Source organism: Ornithorhynchus anatinus, chromosome 9, assembly GCF_004115215.2.
Source record: "Ornithorhynchus anatinus isolate Pmale09 chromosome 9, mOrnAna1.pri.v4, whole genome shotgun sequence".
NCBI classification, from domain to species: Eukaryota; Metazoa; Chordata; class Mammalia; order Monotremata; family Ornithorhynchidae; genus Ornithorhynchus; species Ornithorhynchus anatinus.
Window position 1 is genome coordinate 55,387,462 of NC_041736.1, and position 14,644 is coordinate 55,402,105.

At 45.8% G+C, this 14,644-nt stretch overlaps 1 long non-coding RNA gene across 1 annotated transcript in view; it reads right to left on the minus strand.

Annotated features, from left to right (window-relative positions):
- Positions 1-7,555: 7,555 nt before the first annotated feature.
- Positions 7,556-14,644, minus strand: part of LOC120638629 — a 263,044-nt gene continuing 255,955 nt past the window's right edge. The window contains exon 3 of the long non-coding RNA XR_005660390.1: positions 7,556-7,708. This is a non-coding gene — a long non-coding RNA (uncharacterized LOC120638629). The remainder of the gene's footprint in view (positions 7,709-14,644) is intronic.

Sequence of the window (14,644 nt, forward strand, 5' to 3'; positions counted from 1 at the left end):
GTACAGTGCTCTGCACACAGTAAGCGCTCAATAAATACTATTGAATGAACAAATGAAGGAAGGAATGCTGGCAATTTACTTCCGAGTTTATCGTTGCATAAAAAGAGAGACCTTCCCCCTTCTGATTCCTTCTGCTTTGCCCCTGTTTTTTTTCTGATCAAGGTGACTTATAAACAGCTGCGGTAAAAATGTGTGGTTTTTTTCCCCTACCAAGAGTATTCTCGATAATGTTTCAGAAAAAGCGGAGAGGCTAAAAGATACGTGACATTCACAGATTTGGCCCCCGCAGCCACAAAAACCACCCTAGCAATTTCTTCATTTGACCAAAATGAATGGTCATCTCAAAAACAAATGTAACTTTGGTATCACTGATTTGGTTGCGACAGCTTAGGGGCTCGAACTTAATAGACTTCCTCTGATAGATTAGGATCGTGGAGTCTGACTGCATCATCCTGTCACAACAGATAGCCAGGTCCAAACCACAGGCGTGGGGCTTGCCCTTGATCCATAACCTTAGAATACAAAATAACTGGCTAAAGAATGTAATAAGCCTCCCAAGGAAATACCTTTGAAGACAGTGCTCATTTGACTTGGTGGGGTCTTTATCAGGAGACAATTAAGCATTCAGAACTGATTGATGATTAAATAAAATGCCTCACAGTAAAAGCGCATTTCTATATTCCAAAGGACCGAGTAAAGCCATGCCTAAGAAGGGATTAGTTACTATCAGATGATATTATGACTGGATTAATGGTGTTTCGCATTCACTATATTTGTAAGAAAAAAAAAAGAGAGTGAGAGAGAGAGAAGACGTTTTAAGGAGGATATAAGTGATTTCTAAAAACCCTAAAAGCTAAGAAATAGGAACCCAACGGATACTCTGCTCTTTATTTATAAAACCTTAATTGGAGGCATTTTTTGACATTGCATACAATGAGGCCTTGCATTTTGTGGAAATTACTTCGCGATTACCTCCACCCGTGAAAACAGGAACGATGGGTGACTTCCATACTGACGTTTTACATTCCGGTGCCAATTTTCAACCATTCTTATTTTCGACAATTGTTTTTGTAATAGATATACTAAAGGTGATCGTTTTATTTTATTGCCAGTCGTCCCTGATGGAAATGTTTTGCCAGATGAAAGTAATTACATGTCTCCATTGCTTTTTGAGCCCGTTCTGTGTGGTGGATCTAAGTAATTCATAGTGTGAAATTCGGGTCCCTGGTTTGGAAAAAATAAATAAAAAAATAAAAACCCTACGGTTTTCTGCCCTGACCTTAATTGCGGAAAGCCCATATAAGTACTGTGCTGCTTTCCCCCTTCTTTATGCTTTGTATCGGCTAAAATTTTCGGGAAAACTCTACCCTCGGTGTAGAAATGTGAAGACCGGAAAAGTGAACGATGGTAGTCACTGTGCACGATAGAGCCTCATGAGAGAAGGATGGATGAGCCATGATTCCGAGCCCAAAAACCTGCTTGGAGGAAGCAGCGTGGCCTAGTATACAGAGCACAGGCCTGGGAGGCAGAAGGTCATGGGTTCTAATCCTGTTCCGCCACTCTTCTGCTGTGTGTCCTTGGGCATATGACTTTACATCTCTCTGCCTCAGTGACCTCAACTGTAAAATGGGGACTGAGACTGTGAGCCCCACATGGGACAGGGACCATGCCCAACCCAATTTGCTTGTATCCACACCAGTGCTTAGTACAGTGCCTGGCACATAGTAAGTACTTAACAACCACAGTTATTATTATTATTATTAGGGACTGCAAACAGCAGAAGTGGTTACATGTAGCTTCTCTTGCACTCTCTCGGTCCCGTCAGTCATCGAGGGGTGCTAAGAGCGAGGAGGTGGGTAGTGGCAAAGTGAATGTGATTTTTAAAAATTAAAGTTCTGGATCCTTTCACGGCTGCAGTGACCGGGGCAGAGTGTCGGTACCCTGGGCTGTAGGGTGGTGGCCTGGCAGGCAGTTACCTAGGTGACCCTTATGTTAGGCATTGTATTGCAAGTGAGAAAAACCGCCCATCTCCACCTTAACCCAGCCATTTAGGGAACTTAAAAGAAGAAAAACCAACTCTCTACCATTAGGAAAATGTCACCTGAAATAAAAAATAAATCCCCCGATTGCAGTAAATCAAATTCCTCAGGGGATGAAAATAATAAAAATAAAATAATAATAATGATAATAAATCAATTTACTGGGTCTTTACTACTACTTGAATAATACTGTTCTTCCAGATCATACATAATGATAATAATGATAATTGTGGTATTTGGTAAGCACCTACTATGTGCCAGGCACCTTACTAAGCACAAGGCTGGATACAAGCAAATCGGGCTGGGCGCAGTCCCTGTCCCTGGTGGTGCTCATAATCCCCATTTTACAGATGAGTTAACTGAGGCCCAGAGAAATGAAGAGAAATGGGCACACAGCAGACAAGTGGCGGGACCGGGATGAGAACCCAGGACCTTCTGACTCCCAGGCCTGTGCCCTAGCCACTCCGCCATGCTGCTTCTCATGTAAACCCCCATAGGTAGAATGGGCAGCCTTGTAGAAAGAGCAGATATGGGACTCGGTAGCCCCAGATTCTACAGCCAGCTCTGGCATTGGCCTGACCTCCAGCAATGGCACAGCGGACAGAGCCCGGGCCTGGGCACCAGAACGTCACAGGTTCTAATCCTGACTTCACCACTTGTCTGCCCCGTGACCTTAGGCAAGTCACTTCACTTCTCTGTGACTCAGTTACCTCATCTGTAAAAAATCGGGATTAAGATTGTTAGCCCGATGAGAAGCGGGGACTGTGACAAACCCGATTAACTTGTAGCTGCCCCAGCGCTTAGAACAGTGCTTGGCGCATAGTAACTGCTCAACCAGTGTTGTAATTGTTATCAATTATTTTTCTTCATTTGTAAAATGGGGAGATGATACCTGCTCGCAGCACTGCTTAGACTGTGAGCTCAATGGAGCACAGAAACTAAGTCCGATCTGATTACTTTGTAACTATCCCAGTGCTGAGCACCTCGGTAGCACTCCATAAATGTCATAATTATGAGTGACCTGGAGTGTACAGAGTGCCTTCCGGTTCGATCTCAGAACATGGCTATAGGCTAGAATGGATATCTGCAAAGGGACTGCTCTCTGACTCAATTTAGCTATTTAGCTATCAACTTAATCACGTTCATTTCAGGTCCAGGATGGGAGCTTCACTGCTCAGGTTTTGGCTATTGAGGGGAGAACCTTTGGAAGAGCCAGACACAACCTCTCCGACAGCCTGGCAGATGTCAAGATAATTTCCAGAAAGATAAAGGAAAGAGATATTATGCTCTCGCTACACTTCTCTCAGCAAACTTAGACCCTCCACCCGCCCTCAGCCAACAGGCGACTACTGCGAGCGAAAGGCATCCAAATCTCTGTGGGGATTGGACACCGATCCCTGGGGAAAAAAGGAAACTCATTTCACTGACAGAGCAAGAGAAAAGCTGTGCGTCCGATCCAATAGTCAGGCAGCTCCTATCCTGAAGGGAACTTTCTTTAATGACAAAAGAACACCACACCAGTCCCCTTCCTTGCCCCTATCAGTACAAAGCCACGGGAAGATGGCTACTGAGGCTCCAGGCTGAGAATATGCCCCCTCCTCATTCAGAGAAAGCTGAAGAAAGCAGTGATTTTTTTTTTTATCCCTATTCTAAAGCCAATCCATATTGTCTGCGGTCAAATTCCTGAAAATGCCAGCTTTCGCCGAATGCTGGAATTCTGCCACTGTGACTGCCAAGAACAGGATTTGCTGCCAGGAGAAGGGGGGGAACTCAAGTCTGTCTCCAACTGACAGCTACTTGCAAATTGGCCAGTCTCAATGCACAAACGCTTGCCCTTCACTGGCTCCTGCCCCAGCCACCGGGCCTGTGTTCCTTCAGGTCACCGGTGCCATCTTTGGGTGGGGGATTAAGTGGGCAGAGATGATCTGCATCACCAGACACCTACTCTTGTGCAGGCCTGGGACCCCGCTCTTGGTCACCCTCAATTCTCACCCTGTTGATGTACTTCTCACCACTTCAGCAGGTAGGATAAGAGAGAGGGAGAAGGGATGCTAATTGGAATGTTGGAATCCAGTTCAACTATCCAACCATATTCACCATCCCTGAAGTCCCCTTCTGCAGGTATTATACAAACTCTGAATTTTCTTCTGCCTAACAGGAGCACAAAGCAAGGGTTCCTATGAATAAGCATCTAGTAGGGCCCCAGGATTGGTTTGTACACAAGGAATTACTAATCAAAAAATACATATATATATATGCATATATATATATATATCGGTAAACATACTCAGACACACGTATCCTCTACCCCTTGAGTCTCTTTGGTTCTTGGTTACAAATACGGAGCATATGGGGAGTCTACTCGAGTAATCCTATCAACTCCATTTGTATGGAAAAAAAAACCTAAAGAGAGATTTTTTCTAAAAGATAATTAAGCCGAATTATAAGTAATGTCAAATAAGTAGAATACACAATAAGGATATGTACGGAAATATAATGCCTTGTGCAATACCGAACTGGTGTTTCAGGAGATTAACAATTATGATCACCGGTCCTCTTCTGTTTCTGTAATACTCCACACAATCTTTTTTAAATTACTTTATTAACCTTTCCTCCTAGCACAGAAGTGCCCGATTATAGATAATATTTCAAAATCATCCGAGGTGTAAGTGTGTTTGATTTGCTCAGTAATTATTTGTCTACTTTATTACATTGGCCAAGCACACAAGCTCTCCTTGACCAGCTTTATTTCAAGTCCAGTTAAGAATCGGGTCATATCATTTTGTGCGATCGCTCCCTCTGAGCCCAACAGGCATGAAATTTTCATATCGGCACTGGGATGGTGCAGGGTGACGACGCCCATTTTAAGCATGGTGAAATTGTTCCAGGCACTATCATTAAGGGTTTAGGCCCGGCTTGTAATGGAAAGGCAGTTGAGCACATGCAAACAGAAGGTGTTTATTCCTTGCCTGACTGAAACTCGGGACATTTACATTGAGACATGCAGCTTCCGTCTTCTGAAGCCTAAAGGGCGTTCCCTGGCTGATGACTTCTCCCCTCCCCGCACGAGTCACCCTCCAAAACATTCATTCATGAAAGTTGCCCTTCAGAAGGGCAACTGACGTCCTCTGGGTCATACCCCAGGGTGTTTGAGTTCCCATTCCCAGGTCCCCATCCTAGAAGCAGCATGGCGTAGTGGATAGAGCCCGGGCTGGGGAGTCAGAAGGTCATAGGTTCTATTCCCGGCTCTGCCACTTGTCTGCTGTGTGACCTTGGGCAAGCCACTTAACTCCTCTGGGACTCAGTGACCTCATCTGTAGAATGGGGATTAAGACCGTGAGCCCCGTGTAGGCCAACCTGAATGCCTTGTACCTACCCCAATGCTTCGAACAGTGCTTGGCACATAGTATGCACTTAACAAATACCATAATTATTATCCAGGAGTGGTGAAACCACATCAATGTCCGCTGATCAGAGGGGGTGAAGGGAGAGAGGGGTGCATCCCCTCAGAGGAGATACGGAGCTAAGACGAGAGCCGGAGAAGCAGACATCTCTACGGAGGGAACAATTTTCCAGTTTTAACCTTCCGGCACGGTGGTGGATAGAAATCTATTTACATGTATCCAAAGTCAGAAACGCAATGAGATGCAGTATGGAACACAGTTTATTCCTGAGGGCCACCACGAGGATAAAAGCCCAAAGCCTGAGGACTTTGTTTACTGGCCACAATCAACAAATCCGAAAATCTCCATATGGAGCGGGGTTCCAAAGCGCTGGCAGTAATACTGTATATTGCCGATCGACTCGGTCACCCATAGAATTCCAGCGTAGGGTATGGATGCCAGTATTTTAGACCCAAACCGAGCATAAAAAACACAAAGTAAAATTCAGTGTCAGCACAAAGTTGACAGCGAATGATTATAACAGCTTCGAAGCTTGAAAAAGAGTGTAAATAACTAGGATCCCCCGCGGGCTCCCTCAGCCTGCATACATAACAACTGTGATGGACAGCCACTGTGGTAAAGTCAGGAAAAAAAAAAAAGACACTGCCAAGATGCAAAAATTCCTCCTGAAAGGAGCCTTGACTGTCACACTTCTGACTAAATCAGCCCTTCTCGGGGAGGACGAGGAGCTGGCTGCTAAACTGCCCGTTCGTAGGGGGGTGCGCCGATCACCCCCTTACCTACAAAACAGAAGTTTTAATTGTGATCTTGACGGCGCCCTCGGTGCTGGAACCCGGTCAGCCTCCTTGCCCACTAAAAGCCCTCTCCCGGGACGTTTCGTCCTGCGTCTAGGCTCGTCGGGGTGGCCGGAGACAACGGCTGCCGACTTCCGCGGTCCACGGAGATGTCTGATAAACTGATGGAGGAGGAGCCTTCTCAGATGACCTGTTCACTTGGCTGTTTGACTTTACCCCCAAATTGATTTCTCATTTGTCACACGAGCACGGAAATAGGCACACGCATGCCTAGACATCCACTTCCTAGCAGCTCTTGTGAGCTAGCAAATCGCCAGGGTGTGGAAGTGCCTGGGCCCACCATTCCATCAGGCGGGAGGCAGGTCTCCGATCTCGGAACCCCTTCCTGGTTTGTCCCGGCAACCCGGGTTCAAGGGGAAGACAGGATTCAGCGGGAGAGACAGCCGTGCACTCTACACACCTCTTTCTTTTTAGCTCATTTGTAAGATAATGAATCAATTAGCAAACGATCCTCTTTTCCCTTTGTTATTTTTTCTGGGCAGAATTTTCATCACCCAAATGAAACAGCAGGCCACTTGTATTGAAACTTTGCCCTTCAAACCCATTGGTCTTATTTATCTGAATGGAACAGATGCCGCTCAGCGCTAGCCTATTGTAACCGGACGGCTTGCTATTAGAACCAAAGTACGACTTAAGCTAAACAGAAGAACATAAATATGACATCTCATAGACATTCATGATGATCAACTGTGTTGTATCGGAGCCAGGGATTACACATGTATTCGCATAGGGGAAAGGGGGGCAGAGCGAGCCCTCCGTGACATTGTTGGAAGAGAAGTACCATCTCGGAGAGAAACAGGGAAGAATTACTGGTTCCCTGGCCTCGGAATGTTATAAATTTTGACAACGGGATCAGTTTGTTTACTCTTCTGTTCAGGCGGTTGCCATCTTGTAGTTTCTTGATTAGTCCCCAACTACCTGGTGTGGAGGACGCCCACTGGCTCTTTCTTGGCCAGGGGTCAGTTATCTAATGAAATGCCAACTCCCCCAGCCACAAGACACAGCAGCAGTAGGTAGTGGATGACCAGACTGCCTAGACTTGTTTCCAACTGGTTTCCACTCAGTACGTCTGAACTTACCAATAGGATGCGTTGGGCAAAGAAAGTCCATTTCTTTTCAGTTAGAAAGCCACCAAGGCCGGTGGCCTCCTTAAACAGAAAGTCCCCAGTGCCATTTCTCAGGTGACGGGGCCGTGACTCACCACAAGAAGCACGAAAGGTTCTGAATGAGATCGGGCGCCTCAGGGAGAAAACTTACCCTAGTTAACGATGACAGGAGTCGCCGTCCGTTAAGGGGAAGGCGGCGGGTCGGTGGGACAACCAGAAGTGAAAGCTGAAGACTCAGGATTCCAGCTCTAGTATTGTCTGAGGCTGAGCGAGATCGGTCGACATCTTTTCTTGGGTATTCCCACCTGTCAAAAAGATGGAAACACCAACTTCCTTACAATCAGGAAACAGAGGCATTATTTCCCTCACTAATATTTATTAATTCCACAAAATACGCCTAAGCTCTAAAAAATAAATTAATCATGGAACCTGGTCCACAAGCGACACCTGATCAGATATTCATTTTGTGGTAACTGTTAAGTGCTTAGTATGTACCAAGGGCTGCATTAAGCACTGAGGTAAATACAAGATCATCAGGCCATTCATTCATTCAATCAAATTTATTGAGCACTGACTGTGTGCAGAGCACTGTACTAAGCACTTGGAAAGTACAGTTCAGCAATAACAAGAGACAATCTCTGCCCACGACGGGCTTACAGTCTCAAAGTGGGGAGAAGACAGACATCAAAACAAGTAAACAGGCTTCGATAGCATCAATGTAAATAGAATTACAGATATATACACCTCATTAATAAAAATAAATAAAATGATAAATATGTATATATATATTTACACAAATGATGTGGGACGGGGGATAGAGCAAAGGGAGCGAGTCGGGACGATAAGGAGGGGAGGGGTCCATTCCATTTCTCCTGTCCTAGCCCTCAGGTCAACTTCCCAAAGGGCCCCTTGGGTAATGATAATGATAATAATAATAATATTTATTGAGTGCTTATTATGCGTCAAGCTCTGTACTAAGCGTTGGGCTAAATACAAGGTTATCAAATTGGACACAGCCCGTGTCTCATAAGGGGTTCACAGTCTTAATCCCCATTTTCTAGATGAAGTAACTGAGGCTCAGAGAAGTTAAATGATTTGCCCAAGGTCACACGGCAGACAAGTGGCAGAGCTAGGTTTAGAAGTCAGGTCCGCTGACTCCCAGACCTGTGCTCTTTCCACTAGGCCACACTGCTTCCCTTATCCCTTTGGCTGGCTATGTCAGCTTTATTCAGTTGATTCATTCCACATTTCATTTGCAAAGAATCTCAAACACCAGTTGCACCCTTGGTAGAAAACCCTGGGCTTTCAGGTGAGTGTCACAAACACCGGCATGTGACAAAATTAAGGTAGGCCACAAGTCCACCTCTAACCTTTAGAGGTTTGGACGTTTACAGTCCGATTAGACTGTGAGCCCGTCAATGGGCAGGGACTGTCTCTATCTGTTGCCGAACTGTCCATTCCAAGCGCTTAGTGCAGTGCTCTGCACATAGTCAGCGCTCAATAAATACTATTGAATGAACCTTTGACCCCTCCAGAGAACACCCAACTCAGGGGAAATTGCGTACGGTTGGGAAAGGGAGAAGGCTCTGAAAACGAAATCACCCTCCTTCGAGCGGGAAAGAAAATTCACTTTTTTAAGAAACCTTTCTCTGCCTTTGACTCTTCCTCAATAAGAATGAGCAAATGTGCCACGGAACATCCACTCCTTGTTAGCCCTTGCTGAGTAAAGCTGGATTTCTACCGTCGCGGAAATGAAAGGGAGAACAGTTGATCTAGGAGACATTATTCCTTGGCGGAATTAGCATAACCCAGCACATCGGAATATTAAAATTTAACAAGGATTTCAAACTGTCCCTGTATCATCGGCAGTCATGTCACTTTTTTTTTTTATTGGTTTGGGAGAGCTAGGTGAAATTGTATCAATATTTTAATGCTTGATGCATATTGCTAGCAACACATTGCGTGCATAAATAAAGCGCACCAATATTCAATTGCCAATGAAATAATCACACATTCTAGATCTTTATTGTATCATGCATTATTTAATTACAATAATCAGAATCCTTTGAAGGTAAAACCAGATTAAAAAGGTTTTGTTTTATTGGATCTATATATTTGATTTAAACTTTATATGTTAGCTTTACATTAAGAATTTATAAGGCATCAATTCAAACGGTGATATTACAAGAGTTTATTCCTTTTGTAATTAGTACAGTACTCTTAGAGTACTCTGGCTATAAGAGATAATATTTCAGTATTTTAATGAGCTTTTTAAGTATAATTGATGTAACAATCACTGAATTACACATTTCTACCTGAAGAATAATGAAGGAAACATTTTAATGAGAAATTTAATCATTATTAGCAAATGATCTACTAAACTGCCATTTACTGACATTTAAAAGCTTAATAGCAGAAAACGGAATTTCCGAACATCGGCATCGCTAGAGAGGAGGATCGCCTCCCTTTCGCCCTGATTTTCCGGGTTCCCTTTCTACCTGGCGGTAGTTCATTTGTAAATTGGAGGAAAACTTTCTTTAACCCACCATTGTCAGCTCCTTCCAGAAACTGTGGGGCTTGACACAGAGAGGGATAATTTAAATAAATTAGCCCCTTTTCAGCCTTCAGCAGTTTTCAGCATAAAAGGATTCCTTCTTGAGAGAGTTCATGCTTGCCTCAGCTTGATTTTGATGAATGCCCTGCAAACTCCCTGATAGCGCCTCAGACGCCGAGATCTTAGCACGGTGTCAACCGGGATTTCTGAAGCCACCCGATCGGGAGGGGAGACCTGAGGACCCATCTGCGGACACCTGAGTGGGGACTGGCTGGCTGCACACCCTGGAGTCGTTAGCCGACGGGATTATTGTACCGATGGACTCGGGGAAGCCCCTGTGGCGCAGAGAGGGGATGGGCAGTGGGCACCGAGTCGGAATTCGAACGGCGGCCTAGCGGAAAGGGCACGGGCCTGGGAGACGGGGACCTGGCTTCTAACTCCGGCTCTACCCCTCGCCTGCTTTGTTCGCTTGGGCGAGTCACTTCACTTCTCTGGGCCTCCGTTTTCTCATCTGTAAAATGGGGATTCAATATCTATTCCAGCCCCCACTTAGACCGTGAGCCCCATAGGGGACGGAGGCTGTGTCCGACTGGACTAACTTGAATCTACCCCAGTGCTTAGAATAATGATTGACACAGAGTAAACCCTTAACAAATAATAATTATGTTATTTGTTAAGGACTTACTATGTGCCGGACACTGTACTGAGCACTGGGGTGGACACATGTAAATGGGGTTGGATATCCCATACGGGCTCACATTCTCAATCTCCATTTTACCAAGGAGGTAAACTGAGGCTCGGAGAAGTGAAGTGATTTGCCCAAAGTCACAGAGCAGGCGAGTGGGAGAGCCGGCATTATAACCCATGAACTTCTGACTCCCAGGACTGGGCTCTATCCACTATGCCTGCTGCTTCAGCGTGGCTCAGTGGAAAGAGCCCGGGCTTGGGAGTCAGAGGTCATGGGTTCGAATCCCCGCTCTGCCACTTGTCAGCTGTGTGACTGTGGGCAAGTTACTTAACTTCTCTGTGCCTCAGTTACCTCATCTGTAAAATGGGGATTAACTGTGAGCCTCACGTGGGACAACCCGATCACCTTGTATCTCCCCCAGCGCTTAGAACAGTGCTCTGCACGTAGTAAGCGCTTAACAAATACCAACATTATTATTATTCTCCAAATGCCATCACCATTCTTATTCTTTCTTCTTATTTATGCCTAAGAGTGTTTTGAGAGTGGAAAAACTGTCCGGGAAGAAGATTTTCCACGCCGAGTTAGTCTGTCGACCTATCTGAGGGCTCTCGGCCTACGTACCGATTGGCCTACCAACGCTTGGATGAGGAATCTAATCAAGAACTAGAGAAGGAGGTGGAAGCAAGTGGCGCAGGAAGTGTTTGAGAATCGATTTTTCTTTGAGGCAGGTCTAAGAAGCTCTATCACTCGCTACACCTCCCGTCCTTCCCCACCCTACTTTCACTAGGTCAGTAACACTGTCAATCATAAAAAGACAATAAGAACGGTCATAATATTGGTGGTATTTGTTAAGCGCTTACTGTGTGCCAAGCACTGCACTAAGCACTGTGGCAACTATGGGATAATCAGATTGGGCACAGTCCCTGTTCCACAAGAGACTCACGGTCTACGGGGTTGTGGCTGACTGCAAGGGACAAGTGATATGAGGTGGGCTAGAACCCTGGAGTTTGGAAGACGTCTCAAAAGATGTCTGGCCATCTGTCCAACTTGATTCTGGATGGTTCTGTTTTCATCTGGTCTGCCCTCTGTCTAGTCCTGAGTGTGTTTATGTGGGTGTGTGTCTGGCGGGGGGCAGTGGCCTGCCGGCAAAGGGCTACCCGGGATTCTTGAGTGTCGACGGTGGCCACCTTACTCAAAAATCCTCCAGATCTCCAGAAGAGGCTCATGGAACAGATTTGCCAAATTTGACTTGAGCCACGTCATTTTAGGAGTTCAGATATCTTCCACACTGTGTGGTAACGGCTGAGATTGCTGGTCCCGCATCGGTCTGTTGAGTCACACAGTTTGAGGCCTTTGGAGAGGGAGAATGGGTGGCGTCTGTCATCGCCTTTATACAATTAGGTTGGTGCAATAGGAGGGAAATTCGCAGTTCCAGCACTCAAAGAGCTATCGAGTGATGGGTGTAGTTTGGAAGCCCCAAGTGTGTTTTCTTGTCAGATGGGTCTAATATGCCTAGAGCTTGAATATGCAGACTAGACCTTTGCTGTCTATCCCTGGAGAATTTTCAAACCTCATTCCCTCAATAGTATTTATGAAATTCAATCAATAAAGCGTATTGAAGCCCCTCCTGAGTGCAGGAGGCTGGAGTAGCTTCACTTTGGGGACAGCCTGAAGAAAATCAAATCAATCAATAGTATTTATTGAGCGCTTACTACATGCCGAGCACTGTACTAAGCACTTGGAAGAGTGCAAGAGGTGGACCCTTCTGTCTGGAAGGAAAGAGGCTGAGAGGGACCCGGAAAGGTGGTTCGTCCACCAGGACAAGAAGGCGCTAACTGAAGCTGAGAGGTCACAAGTTCAAGAACGTCTTGTCATGGGAAACGGGTAGCCTGAAAAACATCGATAAATTCCAGGAGTGATGTATAAATCCATAGCTGAGAGGTACCGTGGCTCAGTGGAAAGAGCCTGGGCTTGGGAGTCAGAGGTCATGGGTTCGAATCCCAGCTCTGCCACTTGTCAGCTGTGTGACTGTGGGCAAGTCACTTCACTTCTCTGTGCCTCAGTTACCTCATCTGTAAAATGGGGATTAACTGTGAGCCTCACGTAGGACAACCTGATTACCCTGTATCTCCCCCAGCGCTTAGAAGAGTGCTCTGCACATAGTAAGCGCTTAACAAATACCGTCATTATTATTACCGGAAAGTAAAACTATTTGGAAATAACATCCGTAATGGCGAGGATGGTTGTCAAGGAGGTCAACTTTCTCCAAGCATCACTGATGTCACTGTCAGAGACAGAATAGCGGGCTGGATGGTCTGAACTGTACCTGGCACTTCTGAAAGTTTCAAAACCAATATCTGCCTGAATTATTGGCTAGTTTTATAAGCTATTGAACAAGATAACAGAAGGGGCTTTGAAGACGTACATGCTCATAAACCCCACTGAAGGTCAGATACCAAGGGCTGAAATACCGCGCCGTTGTGTTGCTTCGGAAAAGAGCACAAGTCTGAGTCCCTATTGTCATTCGATGGGCGTCATGCCTCAGTGACTCCGAGTGTACAACAAAAGTTCAGATAAACACGGTCTCCCTCTTAAGAGTGAGTTCAGAAGAGTCCGAACCTTTGTGCCGTGAGAAAATTAAAAAGTCTAGAGCTGGATTGCTTATTTTGCATTTTGCAGCTCTCGTTTCATAAAGCCAACACCAAATCCACCAGGTATTACTGCCCGTGTTTGTGCCGCCTGCCAAACCAAAGCCATAAGTCCAACGGGGAAAGCGTACTGACCGGAGCGTCAATCAATCCATCGCATTTACCGAGCACTTACTGCGTGCAGAGCACCGTACTAAGAACTTGGGAGAGTAAGAGAGGTAGAAGACACAATCCCTATGCTCAAAAGAACCTTCAGTCTAGCAGGGAGATAGACAAGCTTTCAGAGGGCTGGGAACACGATTCCACGGTACTTTCTCCAGTACTCAGTATTCAGAATTATAATAGGAGATCAGTGAGGTAAACAGGTCAGGGGAGATGATCGAATGCTTTAAAGCCAGTGGAGAGGGGTTTCTGTTTGATGTGGAGGTAGATGGGCAACCACTGGAGGCTCTTGAGGAGTGGGGCACAGTAGCAATTTGGATGAGAAGGACAGATTTTAGCTATGTTGCAAAGGGAGAACAGACAGGATTTGGTGACAGATTGAATAATGGGCTGAATGAGAGAGATGGATTGAGGATAATGCCAAGGTTATGGAATTGTGAGATAGGGAAAAGAGTAGTGTTGGGAAAGTCACGGGGAGGACGGGGTTTGGTTGGGAAGAGAGGGAGTTCTGCTTGGGACTTAAGGTTGTGAGGTCAGTTAAATTGGGGAATCATCCATGAGAAATGGTAGTTGAAGCCATGGGAGTGAATGAGTTCTCCAAGGAAGTGAGTGTAAATGTATAGAAGGGGACCCAGAACTAAGCCTTGAGGGCCTCCCACTGTCAGAGAGTGGGGGGTGGAGGAGGAGCCCGCAAAAAAAGACTGAGAAGGAGCAGTCGGAGAGATAGGAGGAGTAGCGGGAGAGGGCGAGGTCAGTGAAGCCAAGGATGGATAGTGTTTCCAGGAGGAGAGGGAAGACCACAGTGTCAAATGCAGCTAAAAAAATGAGGATGATTAGGATTTGACAAGAAACAGGTTACTGGTGACTTTAGGGAAACAGCATGGCGTAATAGATAGAGCACGGGCCTGAGAGTCAGAGGTCACGGATTCATTCATTCCATTCATTCAGTCGTATTTATTGAATGCTTACTGTGTGCAGAGCGCTGTACTAAGCACTTGGAGAGTATAATTCGGCAACAGAGACAATCCTTACCCAACGACGGGCTCACAGTCTAGAAGTGGGGGTGGTTCTTATCCCGGCTCCGCCACTTGTCTGCTGTGTGGTCTTGGGAAAGTCGCTTCATTTCTCTGTGCCTCGGTTACCTCATCTGTAAAATGGGGATTAAGATAACGAGCCCTATGCGAGACAG